Raw genomic sequence first — 16333 nt, 5'->3', positions numbered from 1 at the left:
AAGGAACAATGCCAGTTTGTGATAGCATTTGTACTAGGATGACTTATATTTACAAAGCTATTGGAATTTTTTTTAACCTTGGTCATTTTGATATGTGTGCACCATTTCTATAGTGTAAATAAAAGCTGTAATGCTTCCATGATTACTGTTTTAACAGATGTTATTCAGTGGTAAATTTTTATGCACAGACTGTCATCATGATAGTCACAATCCCAAAGACAGCCTTCCCCTACCAGCAAGGAAAAACATAATTTTATCTCTGAGTCAGCAGACTAGTTCTGGCAATAAACATGAAACTAACGGTTCTTAATTGCCTTTTCCAGACCAAACACATGCATAGACAAATATACGCTGCAACAGTGCAGAAATACCAGTTGATGCTGAAGAGGAATGATTGAAAGCCAAACATAAGTTTGAACCTGGAATAGAGTTTTAACCTAAGCTTGCTTGGAAATTTCAATGTAGCAAGAGAATCCTAGAAAGCATCATTTCTCAAATGTTGTTTTCTTCATATTTAGCAATATTTTATCATTTAAGCCTTGTGCACTACAGTTCTATAGATTTCTACTCAGACCTAAACCCTACTGAGTTCAACTGGGCCTACTCCCAAGCAAGTGGATATAGGACAGCCACTGAAACGGTTTTTAGGGTGCCATCCAATGGGTCACCTGCAACCCTCTGAACTTAGTGTTTTATAGGCATCCAATAGAAGGAGAAGGAGCACAAAGGCAAGGATAGCCTCCATGCTTCTCTTGCCCTCCAAAACATAGCAATAGACAATTTTGGCTGTCTTACTCCAACTCACAAGAAGAAGGGGATGAGGCACCACCGGGCTGCAGTACAGGGGGAAAAAAGCAGGCAGCAGGGGAAGGGCACACCAAGGCCAGAGTCCCAGCCCTGACCTCAGAACACATTTCCAAGATTAGACCAGGAACGCCAATCTATCCTAAAGCCATCTAGACAGTGTCTAATGGCAACAGAATTGTGCCTCAGTTATCATTTCTATACAATGTTCCACAAACTGTAGATGGAAGTGTCATGTTGAAACAAATCCTCCAGAATGGCCAAGCTGCTTATGAACATAGTTTTCTGTGCATATGTGACAAATCTTCAGATCATTTATGATTAGAAACATTTCATGAAGAGCTTTGATTCCGAAAGATTAATGTTTAAATGTTAAATATTCCAACCTGTCTTTGTACCCATGGAACTGCCTGAGTCTGAGTTGATGTCAGTTCCCAGTATTTTATATCGCTGAAGAGTTTTCTTTTCTCCCAGTTGGAATAAATATTATTTGGATGTCTCATTTCATTTTTCTTAACCTTCTGCTATGTTGGATTTGGACTCCAGCTTTGTATTTTCTAAAATAATCTTGACAGCTGAGTTTTCCAGTGAGATCTTTATTTTCACCATAGTATTTTCATACACTTAAAGAATTAATCCCTATTATGTATTTTTGCACACCTCAATATGGGGATGGGGTTTGAGAGTGTCGGAGAAACTGAGAGCAATGCTGCCAGGAAGCCAGACTGCCTCAATGAATCTAGCAGGGTCAGTCAAGGCAGAACAGTCAGAATGGAGGCCCCAGACTAAGATGCTTCCACCCTCTAGGGGAGGAATGCTCACTTCAGCAGAAGAGAATGGATCTCTCTAATGATGAGGAGGGCAGAGAAACTCCTGAAGGGTAGCTACTGGGCAGCGGTGATAGCTGAAGGTGACACTGGGGGAGGATCTTTTACATGGTATGACAGTGACATTCAAGATAACTCCGGATAGTACTGCACAGAACAAGGCAATGAGAAACCCTTCTGAATCTTATTACCTTGAAAACATCATGATGAAACAGGCCAAAATGAAACAAGTGATAGTGCCAGAAAGGAAGTCTGATGTTGCACAACACATAAAATTGGAACATGGAACATGATAAGTATGAACCAAGAAAAACTAGAAACCATAAAGAAGGAAATGGAACAGTTAAATATCTCAATACTCGAGCGAACTAAAGTGGATGGGAAGGGGCCATTTTCAGTCAGAAAAACACAAAATGTATTACTCTGGAAATGACAAACTCAGAAGAAATGAAGTAGCTTTAATACTGAAGCAAGATATAGTAAAGGCAATTAAGAGGCTATAATGCAAAAACTGACCAAATAATATCAACCAGAATTTGTGGAAAAGATGTCAACATAACTATCATTCAAAGTTATACGTCAACAACAGATGCTGAAGAACAAATTGAAAACTTTTATGCAAATATTCAATAGGAAAGTGATAATTTACTGGAACAAGACATGCAGCTAATCCTAAGTGACTAGAATGCAAAAGTAGGAAACAAAGCAGAATCAAACGTAGACAATTTGGTCTAGAGATCAGATGAAGCAGGAGAACAGCTCACAGAATTCTGCAATGCATTTATTGAAAATGCATACTTCAAGCAGTCAGATGCCTGCATACATGGACATCACCAAAGGACCTATACAGAAATAGACTATATAATTGGAAACTGAAGATTGGGAAACTTTATTCTTGCCCCCAAAACAAGGCCAGAAGCAGATTGCAGTAGTGACCATGAGCTCTTAATATGAAAGAGTAAAGCTGAAAAAGATCACCAACACAAAATATAGTGCTGAAATACAACTTTAATAACATCCCTGAGGAATTTGAAGTCCACAGAAAGAACAGATTTTCATTGCTCAACTTGATTTACCATGAGCCAGAAGAACTGTGGACTGAAACCAGAGATTATTAGGGAAGAATGCCAAAAGACAGTCCCTTTAGTAAAAAGAAGAAAAAAGCCTATATGGCTGACAGAAGAAACACTCACAGTTGGTAAAGACTGGCAAGAAGCAAAAAGTGACAGAAATAGGATCAGAAGCCTGAATGCAACTTTTCAGTGCTTATCAAAAGAGAGATAAAAAGAACTATTACAACACCAGAGCAAATAAACAGAAGAGAGCAAGAGAAAAGGAAAAACAAGAGGCCACTTCCAGAAGATCCAAGAAATCAAAGGAAAATTCAAACCTAGATTAGAAATGCCAAAGGACAAACAAGGGAGCATAATATATGGCCAGGAGAAAATAAAGAGAAGGTGGAAAGAATATACAGAAGAACCATACAGAGGAGATGAAAGGATGACGGACTTCTCTGAAGAGGAATCCTATGAAAAAGAGCCTACAATATTAGAAAGCAAAGTAAAAACTTTTCTGGAAGCACTTGCAAAAAATAAATACCTGGAGTAGATAGGATACCAGGGGAACTATTCCAAGCTGCAGAAAATGCATCGGTCCAACAAAAATATACCAATACATATGGGAAACAAAATAATGGCCCACCGACTGAAAACATTCAATATACATTCCATTCCCCAAGAAAGCAGATGCAAACGAGTGCAGCAACCACAGGACCATTGCATTCATTTCCCACGCAAGCAAAGCGAAGCTCAAAGTGTAAGAAAGTGTAAGAAAGATTAAAACCCTTTGTGGAGCAAGAAATGCTAGACATTCAAGGTGGATTCCAAAAAGGAAGAGGCACTAGAGATCACATCACAAATATACATTGGCCATTGGAGTACATCAAAGAATTTTAGAAGACGTGCAACCCATGCTTTATAGACTACGGCAAAGCCTTTGACTGTGTGGATCACAAGAAGCCTGAAAAGTCCTGAAAGAAAAGTGTGTGCCTCAGCACTTGATCACGGACAAGAAGCTATAGAGAGGACAAAATATGGAAAAACAGAATGGTAACTCATAGCCAAGGTGTCAGACAAGGGCTCTCTGTTCAGTCTGTACAAACATATCACAAGGAAAGTTGGATTTGAATTAGAGGAAGGAGTGGAAATTGGCTGAAGACACATCAATAATGTAAGATATGCAGATGACACCATACTGCTGGCAGAAAGCAGGAATGACATGAAACAACAACTGGTGAAAGTGCAAAAGGAGGACTGCAACTGAGTGTTACGAAAAGAAAATTCATGTTCCCAGAAGAGTTAGAGAACTTTACTGATAAAAAGGCAAAAAATGAGATTGTGAATGGTTTTACATGCCTCAGCTCAGTTATCAATACAAAGGGAGACTGCACCCAAGAAATCTGAAAAAGACTGAGACGAGGAAGGATAGCAATGAAGGAACTAGAAAATATCATCAAGTGTAACTCTGTTTCACCTGGAGACCAAGACCAAGACCAAGATCATCCATATTATGGTACTCCCAATCACAATCTATGGGTGTGCTTGAGTGTGAAAGTGAAGAAAGTTGTCAGGAAAAAAAATGTGTTCAAAACATAGTGTTGGAGGAGAACTTTGCAAATACCCTGGACCAACAGAAGGATGAACAAGTGGATCTTAGATCAAATTAAGCCAGAGCATTCCCAAAAAGCAAAAGTGTCAAAATTGAAGCTGTCATACTTTGAACATATCATGAGAAGGCAAGACTCACTGGAGAGTATAATCATGCTATGGAAAGTCAAAGGTAGAAGAAGGAAAGACCAGATATGAGATTGACTTAATCCATAAAAGAAACCACAGCCTTGAACTTGGAAGAGGGCTGTTGAGGAAAGGACAATTTGGCTTTCACTCATGGAGTCACCATAGGTTGGAGATGACTGATCGTAAGTGCAACAAATATATTTTGAGGATTGCAGCTGTATTGAGTAACCAGTTGGGCAATGCTGGGTCATGATTACACCACCCATTTCATCCATCCAGACCTCTGTGCAGCATGCCAGGTCAGTTTATTCATCTACAATCTTATCATGGATGAGGTCTTGTTAGGAAGTGATCCGTCATTCACCAACACCACAGCCAGGCCAGGGGGTGCAGGAGCCAGCCTACCAGGAACTGTCAGAAGAGGAGGGGATCAGAGAGGAAAACAATTTGGAAGTCCCTGCGTCCCCACTGCTCCAGTGACATTGTTCCCCAGTATACCAGACTTGTTGGGAGTGAGAAAGGTGGCTGCTTTGGATGCACATTCTCAAGGGCTTCTGGCTGCTCTCCAGAAGAATCAGAATCAGGAGGAGGAATTGTCCCACCACCACCTGCTTGAGCACCTTGCCCATCTTCTAACTGGGCCGCTGACAGTGTATCACAGGATCAAGAACCATGTTCACCTTGTCTGTCCCTTAGAAACTCCCCTGTTCCAACTCCCCTCCTGCCAACTGTACATCTGTTATTTGCAGAGATTGCCTGCCCACCTGTGAAGTCTGGCCTAGAGATAAGTGTTTATGCTTCTCTCATCTTAATGTCTAGGAATGGCTCACATTCTCCAGCGCCTTCCTGTACTTCTCCTCCTCCTCCTGATTCTGATTCTTCTGGAGACCATCCAGCAGCCCTTGTGAATGTGCATCCAAAGCAGCCATCTTTCTCATTCTCAACAATACCGGCCTGTAGCCATGACAACAGTTGTAGAGGTACTCTAGTCTTTACCTCCCTGCCAGCCTCCTCCAATGCCAGCACTTGTAGCCTGGCTTGTCACCACCCTTTCCCTCAGAAATCAGCAAGAAAAGAAGAAACAGAATAAAGGCAAAGCTGAGAATAAGGGAACAAAGGAAAAAGAAAGGGGAAATGTTGAAGTATGATAGGGTAAGCAGTAATAACTCTGCTGGCAATTGATGTAAAGTAGCTGGCTAAAATGCCATAATGAAGCCAGTGATGGTAAATTAGACTAAATAGATGAGACCAACATGGGTGATTCATCCCACTCCCAGTCAGATGAAATATGTTAATTCAGAATGTATATCATTATCTTTCTCCTTTCTAGATTTCTACTCAGAGGAACCCCACATGCCACAATTTCTCCAACCAAGCTCTCCTCATGGGAGCCCTGAACGGCTTGAGATCGGAATACATGAAGGAACGTCTCCTTCCTTACATGTCCTCACACCCCTTAAGATCAGCGAGGGAGGCCCTGCTCTAAGAACCATCCCTGAAGGAGGTAAAAAGGGCATCTACTCGGAGTAGGGCCTTCTCTGTGGTGGCGTCCAGATTGTGGAATGCTCTCCCTGGAGAGGTTTGCTTGGCACCAAGCTTAGACTCTTTTCGGGGCCAGGTCAAAACCTTTTTATTCAACCATTATTTTAAAAATTTGTATTTTAGTGCTACAGTCATGTTTTATATGTTATTTATTGTTAGATTGTTTTAAGGTATTTGATTTTATTGATTGTGACCTGTCCCAAGATGCCACGCATATGGGACAGCATAGAAAAGTTTTAATATATAAATAAATGAGTCAGGGCCATGGACTTGCCTCTCATACAGAAAATGGTACCATTCCTATTGTCAGCCAACAGGAGAAGATGCATCTGCTCACATGACTTCCAGAAGTGGCAACTTCTTTGGTGTTCCCTCAACCCCACCTGTGGCACGGCTGGTTTTATATAACAGGAAGGAGAAGAATATTGGCTAACTTAATTTATTACTAACTTACGCACGGCAAGGCTGTTTACCTCATGGACTGTTCAGACCTGGGAGGTTCTTAGGTATCAAAATTAGTTTTGATACCTGGGAGATATCAAAAGTAATCTAAACTAGTTATAATCACAAAGGGGGTTATTGTATTCTCAAACATCTGGTAGTCTTTCATGTTGGTTAGTTCATGCAGGTACAGGCCATTGGAATCAACATGATGGAAGAAGGGTCCACCACAGCCATCTTATCACCATGGTAACATCCATTGAATGTAGGATGAGGTAGGTATGGACAGTCCCTGCTGTCCATTATCCTTCCTCCCCTAGTGACTCTACGCAGGTAATGTTACTCAGATATCTAACACATTGTGAGGCTTTCTCTAGCTTGACCCAATGGCATATGAAACTGTAACCCAATCCAACCACAGTGTAGTCCTGAGCTATGTGCAGCATATTTGTCATGCAGTTACTTGCCAGGAGTCAAGCCCCATGCGATTGCTATCCTCTTCCATGCACATGACCTGCAGCCTTTGTTTGTGCTGCACGTGATCTGGAAGAAGGACATGCAACCAGCATTCTGCAAATGTTTGTGGACTTCGTCTCAGCTGAGCTCACTTTCTAAGACAGGGCCAAGCAGAAGAGGAGGTCCACAAACCAAAGCGGGATGGATTCCAAGGAGCTTCATCACAACAGTACTCTAGACTATTGTGCCAATTGCTTCATATTATGTTTTAAATGTGGTTTTAATTATTAGTAAACAACTTAGGGATTTTATTTTATGGAGCAGTATAGACATATTATAAAGAAGAGATCCAACCCATGGCTCTGAGGCAGCATCTAAGGGACTGCAGGATCGTTCAGTTCCCCTCCCTCACCCCTCACAGCTGGCATGGAAAGAATTGCATTGGCTGTTCTCCAAAGTTTAGAAAGCAACCTTGGAGAAGGGGGCTTTTTGCACAATGAGGAGACTTGAGATGCCAGGAGACCAGCTATCCAGCCACCTCCAGCCTTGCTCTCTCCCCCTCTGAGATGCTATAGTTAGACTGGCAAAAATAATCACCCCCACCATTCCTCTTTCTCTATTGGATGACCATAATAAACTTCCATGTTTATAGACTTCTGGCCATCACCATAGGATTGTGCCCCCAAACAACCTCTCTAACACTTGCTGTTGTTAGAGAGGACTTTCAGAGTAGAGGAAACTTCATAAAAGCCAGGAAAGCACCACATGACTAATGGCTGAGGGGAAACAAGTGGGGTCAGAGGAAGAGGATGTGCTCAACTACACATCCCCAGATTGCCCACATTTAGTCACTGGGCCAAAACATCAGCTCTCCTGTAAAGCAATGCAGTGCGTTATTGTTATTTCAGAAAAATTATAATTCTTCCCCCCTTTTGATTGGTGCATGCTCATGTGGAGCGGGATGCAGATCAAGTCTGCACTGTGAGTTTATCCAGACACCAGGGGATAATTAGGCTTGAAGCCTGGCTACAAGGACTAAGAGATCAGAACGTTCAGTTTATGGGATTAATACTGGACTTCTAATTCTGCAGACTGTTTCAGTCAAGGCCCCCCTCCAGACCCCACTTCATGGCAGGGGAGAATGATCTGCCCTTGACAGTGATATTTAGCATTCTTACTGCACATTAATATCTATGCTGTGCTGTGAGCTCTGTAAAAGACTTGGACAAGCTAGCAGAGCTAATAATATCTTACCACTTAGCCAAGGAGTATAGTCCTAAACACACTTGCTTCAGAATATGTTTGGTGGAACTTTATGGGGCTCCCTTCTGAGTAAATTCTGAGTAAATACATTTCCCTTAGTCATTCTGCTTTGATTTCTTAGTATAAAAATTGAACCCAGGCTACCTGTCCATATCAGTGAGAAATTTTGGTAAGAACTAGTGGGTGTTATATAAAACCACAATTTTAACACTGCATACAAGTCCAATATTCCCATCACTAGTACATTCAGTCAAATCTGGGAAGCAGAGGATTTTCTCAACCAGGACGGGCAATCCTCCATTCTGAAACGGCATGCATAGAAAATTTCTGCATCTCGTAGAACAGGTTTGTGTTTCGAAAACACTGCAAGTGATGTGTGAAAAGGGATAGATTTAGATGACTATTAAGATATTCTCGATGATGTTTTCCAAGGTCACCGGAGGAAAACAGCCACATGTGAAAGTGCATGTTCCATGGGGACAGAAGCTAAAGGCACAGAGAAAGGGACATTTCACTCACTCTCCCTGCAACACTCCTGATAAAAAACACATCTCTGAAGTTGTTGGCACATCAAGTGAAATGTTCTTTTGCACTATTGAACATATTCAATAATGCAGGTGTTGATATTTCTAACTTCTAGCTTTCAAACAACACAGGAACTAGCTGTCAGAACATGACAAAACGCCTTTTATAGGATGTCTCTGAGAAACAGGGAGGTACTGTTCTGTTCCCACTGTGCCACAACTTCCTTGAGAAGCAGGTGAGTCTGACTGGCTGGACGCTGCTGCTACCCTGTTTTCTGCTCATCCTGGGAAGGGGAACGCCAAAGCCAAGAACTAGTTTGCCTGGTTTGAGCTAGTGGCCAGCGAAGATGTCCTGAGTATGGGCAAGAGGCTTGCTTTCCCTTTACTTCCCCATAGGCTTAAATAAACAAACAGTCTAGGTAAGCCGAGGTGCAGGTGGCTAGGCAGAGAGGCGTCTCCTCTTGAAACCATCAGAAATGCATGCTCAGACCTTAATTCCAAATTGAAAAAAATGTTAATGGAATGGAATGAGAAACACCCCCCCCACACACACACACACATACAAAAGAGTAGGTGCTTGAAAATAAAACTCAAACATTTGCTAAGCTGCAACAAACTCTTAGAGGTTAAACCACTCACACTGCAGGTGACATCTTTGGAATTGCAGCAAGCACAGCATTTCAGGTGGTCAAGGGTGAAGGTGATGGAGGGGAGGAGTAAGGAACTGCATTTTCATCGTATTATATGTGGTGGGCTGGTCTCAGTAAAGTTAGTGTAATTACATTTCATCATTCAAATGAGTGTCTTATTTATTTGCTTGTTATATCCTGCTTTTTTTCTTTCAAGGAACTCAAGGTGACTTACAATATTCCTCTTCCTCCTCTTCTCAATTTTACCCTCGCAACAACAACCCTATGGCGTAGTTTAGGCTGAGAATCTGGGACTGGCTCAAAGTCACCCATGCCAGAGTGAGGACTAGAGTCTGGAGCTCCATATCCCAAGCCCAACTCTCGAATTAGTACATCTCCCCGCCTCTCCTCTGTCTTGTACACAGAAAGCTCCTCTTTTCGTCTAGGACAGGGGAAGGGAAACTCAGACCAGGGGACCAATCCAGGCTACAAAGGGTCTTCAGTCAGCAATGCCCCATTCCTCTGGCTTCACCCCATTTTCCCTGCTATGGGTCATGTAGTTGTTTTGGTGATTTTGTTCAGTTTCTCCCCCATTCCAAAACGTTGAAATGCCTCTCTTAAGGCTTACTGGCCTTAGTTTATAGTTTAAGCCATATTGTATTATAGTTTAAGCTATAATATGCTAGTATTTGGAGTATTTTGATCACATCCAGTGCTGGAATGTGCCCCCTGGGAGCTTTTTCAAACTTGAATTCAGCTGAACAGAGGTTTCCCTAAAAGAAGTGGGGCTACAGAAGTATTTTAGAGATTATGCTAGCTAACTGGATGACTTGATACATCAAAGTGCTCTGTATTTTGTGGATCTGCATTAGCCGAAAGGCCATTTTTTTCTGGAACAGGATCATCGTTCTTACAAAGTACATGCCGTGACTGTGTAAGACTGAAAGTTCAAGCTCTCACATCTACTTAAAGTATCCCAGAAAGCCAGTGTGTTATAATGATTACAGTTTTGGACTTGATCTCAGAATCTGTGAGTCAGCATAGGGTGACCTTGGGCCAGTCACTGACTCTCAGCCTAACCTACCTCACAGGGTTGTGGTGAGGATAACATGGAGAGAAAGAGGAGGCCACCTGGGTTCCTCACAAGAGGAAAAAGGCAGGATAGGGATGATGCAAAATCCTCATCATCTTCATCATCAGGAAGATCTTTGCCTGACACCCAGATGGGTCTTTTCGATCAAAGTAGGCAATACTAAATTGAATGGGCCAGCATCTGACTCCAAACAAGAGCTCTTTAGAAGACACTGTGTAAAAGCTTGGCAAGTTTGACAACAAGCATTGGAGCAAAAGAGGGTTGTGATCTTTCCAGAGCCTTGTCTCCATCTTCCATTCTCCTACCACCATCCTTTCTCATCCTCCCACTCAAGCAAAGAGGCCTGCTACTTTTCCAAGTCTGTGTCTGCCTTCTCCTCTAAAAGCTAAACAGAGGCCCTAAGGAAGATGACAGACAGGCTGATCTATGCTCTGTTGCCGACAACATGGCTGCAGTCCAACCTCCTTGCCAAGGAGTGTTGTGAGGAAGTGAAGCTGAGATAATAAACATGAGAAGCATAGAGAAATGAGAAAATATTGGTGACATCATAGTTGTAACTTGGGTGCTGAGCTGCCCTATTTCTCTAATATTGCAGGCATCATTAACTTGGCTGCTAACATCATAACATAAGAAATGCTTTGCTGGATCAGACCAGCATTGCATACACATAGTATTTTTTTATTTTTTTATTTAAACCATTTTTATGCTGCCCCATTCGCAAAAAGCCTTGGGGTAGCTTACAACAATAATAAATAAACATAAATAAACAATTTGTACAATTAGAGTTAAAAAACCGGAAGCATCTCGGCATATACCTAAGAATCCCATAAATACAATTCATAAGTTGACAATTAAAATAACTTTTAAATAAAAAGGTCTTGGCCTGGCGCCGAAAAACAAATGACGGCGGCACCAGGCAGACCTCTCTGGGGAGCACATTCCATAGGTGGGGTGCCACCGCAGAGAAGGCCCTCCTCCGGGTACTCACCCTCCTAATATCTTTCACGGAGGGTTCCCAGAGAAGGGCCTCTGCTGCCGATCTCAAGGGGCGGGAGGGCATATATGGACGCAAGCATTCCTTTAGATAACCAGGTCCCAAGCCATTAAGAGCTTTATAGGTGATAACCAACTCCTTGAATTGGGCCCAGACTTCAATGGGGAGCCAGTGAAGCTGACAGAGAACTGGGGTTATATGAGCACAACGCCCAGTCCCTGTCAGCAACCTGACAGCTCACAGGATTCCTCGAGCAGGATGGGTACAAGACCTCTGCCTGCCCAAGTATCCTGCAACTAGTAGTAAAGGAGGTAGCACATAGCCAACAAGGCTAGTAGCCATTGATAGCCTCTTCCTTCTTGAATGTGTCCATTCCCTTTTTAAAGCAATCCAGATTGGTGGCCATATCCATTTCCCATGACAGGGAATTCAGAGGGCCTCTAGATCCAAAACTCATGAAGCCCTTTGGTCTAGCAAATCTAGCTAAAGCCTTCTCTTTGTGAAGCAACACTTCCATAGCCCAAGTCCAGGCATGAAAATCTCTCTCAGCTTGAGGCCTGAATTCAAGTTTGGAGAGAACATGTACCACTGGGTAGGAAACTTTGCTCCCTCCTGCATCTCCACCCCATGCCAAGCCCACCTCCTGGTTTGGAAGAAAAAACTCCTAAACTGCCCTTGGGGCAGGAACTTGGAGTCATTGACCTCCCATGTGAGGCCACCAGGTCTCTTCGTTTGGAGGGCTGAAGTGGATTTTCCTCCCATTACAAAATTGTTCTCAGGTCAGTGCTTTATTTTACTCCTTCAGAATCAATAGCAGCTATTCATCTATTTTGTTTGTTCACTCATGGCATACTTGTATCCTGCCATTTAAGTTTTCATCCTTGCATGGCAGCTTGCAAACCAGTTGATAAAACAACCACATTAAAAGGGTAAAATAACAATGCATTAAAATAGCAACATCGGATAAACCATTATTTGAAACCATGGTAAGAAACAAGAGTTTATTCTATGGGTTCTCTGTATCACCATGGCTTATTGCATTGTCTGAACCCAGAATTGTGGGTTGCATGGTCATGATATGCAGCTACCACCATGTCAATTGCAGGAGCCACTGCAGCTATTCAGTCTATAGGTGTGGAAAAGGAAAAGGCAGGCAACACAGGCAGGGGCTGATGCACCTTGGGATTGAATTTCAGGCACAGTGGCTGCTGGGATACATGCCAACAGTGGGAGGACTGAGCAGAGAAAATGGAAACCACAATAAAGCAGAAATCACTCGGTCAGCTGTTAGGCAAAAAACCATGAACCGTGTAATCATACAGCATCGCTTGTCATGTTGTATGAACACAGCCAGCACAGAACTGGGTATCCAGCAGATTCAGGTTCTAGCCCACATTTAGCCATGCCATGAAGCTCACTGGTTGACTTTGAGCCAGCCACTGACTCTCAGCCTAACCTACTTCACAGGGTTGTTGTGATGATAAAACAGAAAAAGGGGAAATTTGCAAGCAGCCTGGGGTTCCTTGCAAGAGGAAGAAAGCTGGAATAAAAGTGTAGTATAACATGCAATGTTTAAGAATAGACAGCTCAGTGGTCTGAGCTCCTTTTCTTATACCTGTGCTTCCTTAACAAGTGCATAAAAAGCATTTCCAGACTGCGTAACTTACCTTTAAAATGGAAAAGAGTTCTACAAAAAGTTCAGTAGGGTTTCTTTCCAAGTAGGCACAGGATTGGAATGAATTAAGTGAGCCTTTCATGCATAACAAGTGGTGAAACTCCCAAGGAGAGCAGCAACCAGGTCACGCCGAGTTGCCTCCTCCCTGATGTGACATCACCTTGTAGCCCAGTCCTGAGGTATGTACACATGCAGGAATTTCTGGACAGTACCAAAGCCTGCACATGGATACCTGTAGACAACAGCAACTTACTTGTTATTGCCTACTGATAGTCTCAGGATTAAGTGTATGAGGCTGCCATTTTGGTTGAACATATTGGCCTTCTGCTGCCGCAAAATACTATATTATATATCAATAGACACTTGCTGATTTTCCTTATAGTTAACGGCTGTTTAAATAGGATACATTTTGCACAAAGTAAGCACTTTTCCATGGTGAGTGGAGGAGTGTATAATGTAAATGGAGACCATCAAATCTGATGGCTGACCATGCATTTTTATGGTAAAGGGTACAGATTGGGGAAACAAGTCTCCAGTACTATCAGGACTCACTGACTGACACACAAATGCACACATCCCCCGACTCTGACTATATCATTAATCAACCAACTTTTCTTTAAACAATGTCAGAGATACTGTGAGACCAGATTAATAGAAATGTAAAGAACAGTGCAGAAGCCCAAGTAAGATTCATCTTTGTCTACTTTCCACATTACACCAGAATGATTAAATTTTGGTATCAAGCCAAAGGATGCACATGCATTTGGCATGTCTGTGGTCTGCAATGCTGGGAATTATTTTCTAAGCTTCATTCAAGACCAACTGAGACTGTGTACTAAACATTGTTGCTGGATAAATCTCAATGTAAATCTATCTTATCTTAGTTTACAGCTTGCTGAATTAAAGCAATTGTCTCTCCCTGCAGGATCCTATCTGAAATCCTGAACTAATATACAATTTTTATGCAAGAAAATTACCACTCATCCACTTTACCAGAATAACTTACTCAGAGGGCTTCCCAGTTGGCAGGAGAGCTTCAGCATCCACCATCCCTAGGGACTTCTTTGGGCCCCAGTACCCCAGCAAGGCCCAGCCCTGCTAACACCAGTGTGCAGGCCATTGTACATCAAGCAGCTGGATCTGTGATCCTCCATTTTGATTTCCCACAATGCTCCAGAGCAGTGGTTTCACCAGGTAATTTTAGGCCCTGGTTGTAATGGTCTTACAGGAGGCAAAGTGAGGTGGAGGGTTAGATGGCCACATGTATTACTTGAATCATGGTGTACATAACTAACATTCCTATTAGTTTTCCCACTACTACCATTCCATGCTTTACAACTGCTTCTACATTCCTGGTATACTGAAGCAAAAACAACACCACAGTGCCTTATATGTCAATTCAGTTTTTTTTAAGTTAAGCATTTTTTTAAGTTTAGAAACACATCGGCCTGCAGCCAGTTCAAATCCTAGTCATGTTTCTTGCATATTCTTTGCCAGACCAAACTACAAGGGTTTGACAGACATCACCCTTCCACTAATGCATGCATGACTTATCCTATATTTGGAACAGCTAATGGCCCATTGTCCCCATCAAACCATGCCATGATGAGAACTCATGACCATGAAAAGCTGACCCATAAAACGTTTTCATTATTTGCCTCCAGAGGTTCTCACAATTCAGCATTTGGAAACTGCTGCTCTGATTAATTAGATAACTAATACCATACTTGTGAAGTATTGCTGATTATCGGATAAACCTCATTAGAACACCGGTAAACATTATGCACTCCTTAACTTTCCATTCTCAAGCCAACCCCTGGAATTCCTTTTTCACTGAGGTCCTCTGACCTTGCTCCGATCCGTTTGCGGCTTGCCTTCCTCACCAGAAGGGTTTGTGATGCAAAGCATCTGACTGGGCATGTCCTGGCTGCTCCCCGCTTCTCTCTCGCTGGACCAGCTGCAGCTGTTGCTTTACAGCATAATAATTTGGACTGAATTAGCTCTTGGCTGTCATAAAAGGCAACTCCAGTTCTGAGGTCTGAAAACTGAAGATGAAGGGAGTTGAAGTGCAACACATCTGGTCACTCTCAGGTTAGGAAATGCTGGCATCTGCTGTATCTTTCGCAGCTATGCAGAAAGAATAATCTGTTCCAGGCATAAGTTAGACTTAGACTGAGTCTTGGTATTGCCATAAGTCTTTTTACACCTCTCCTCGGTATACATAAGAAAAATATTCCATCAGACTAAAGCAGAGAGAATAAGCAGCATCATTCCATCAGTTCAGTTGGAAGGCCAGCTTCATCAGGCTTCCTTCCTTAATGATTTCCATACCATCCATCCAGTCTAGGAACTGTAATTTAACTTTATAAATTGGAACTCTAAGCCTAGTCTGCCTCACAGGGTTGTTGTGAGGATAAGACTGAGAGAAAGAGGTGAATTATGTAAGCCAGCTTGAGTTCCTTGAAATGAACAAGGCAGGATATAAATTCATTAAATAAAAGAAAGGTTTCCTTTTCTCTCTTCTTCCCTCCTCATTCCTCTTTCCTTTTGTGCCTGTGTGAATGGACTCTCTTGTTTTTATTGGTTCTATGTAAGCCAGTCTGAGAGTTCTTCTGACTGAAAAGCAGCTTCCTATCACAATATCGTCACCATTGTTGTTGTTTCTTCCTCCTTTCCTCCAACAGCCACCCAGGACAAAGAAAACAATGAATACTTTTCAGAATATGTGGTTCCCTTCCTTCCTGCTTCTCTCCATCTAACTCTTATTAAGGTATTCAAGTAACTGCTTTGCTCCAACTAGGCATTATGTTATTTTATGTTGCCTCCTGGGCCTTGCTATTTTAATGGCTCTAGTTTATCCTCTGTGTATCTGTTAGCAACTGATTAGGCCTAAATGCCTGTATTGCTTACTTGTCTTTAGGTGTGTGCCCTTTCTTCCCGGCTTGGAAGAAACCTCCTTCTGGCTTGGTTTTCTGTTGTTGCTCTAAATTGCAACCTAAAGACCAGGCTTTTCATTGTTTTAACCACCTCCTCAGTCCAGTTCATTTCATCATCAGTCGTAATTATTAAGCATTGATCTTGTATTTATTAGTTTTTATTAGTTGCATGTTGGATTTCAATAGAAGTGAAATCCGTACACAGAAGTGGATTGCATGTCTGTTTTAACTACCTGGATAAACACAACGTATCACGTGTGCTGAGGCCAGAACAGTATCCCACCTCCAAGTTCACATATCTGATTGCTTTGATTTGTACTCTGCCTTTCTGCCAAGAAAAACAGCACCCGACCT

Source organism: Varanus komodoensis, unplaced genomic scaffold (genome assembly GCF_004798865.1).
Source record: "Varanus komodoensis strain SLA01 unplaced genomic scaffold, ASM479886v1 scaffold1, whole genome shotgun sequence".
NCBI lineage: Eukaryota > Metazoa > Chordata > Lepidosauria > Squamata > Varanidae > Varanus > Varanus komodoensis.
The sequence above is the reverse complement of the archived record's forward strand: the minus strand, read 5'-3'. Positions refer to the sequence as shown.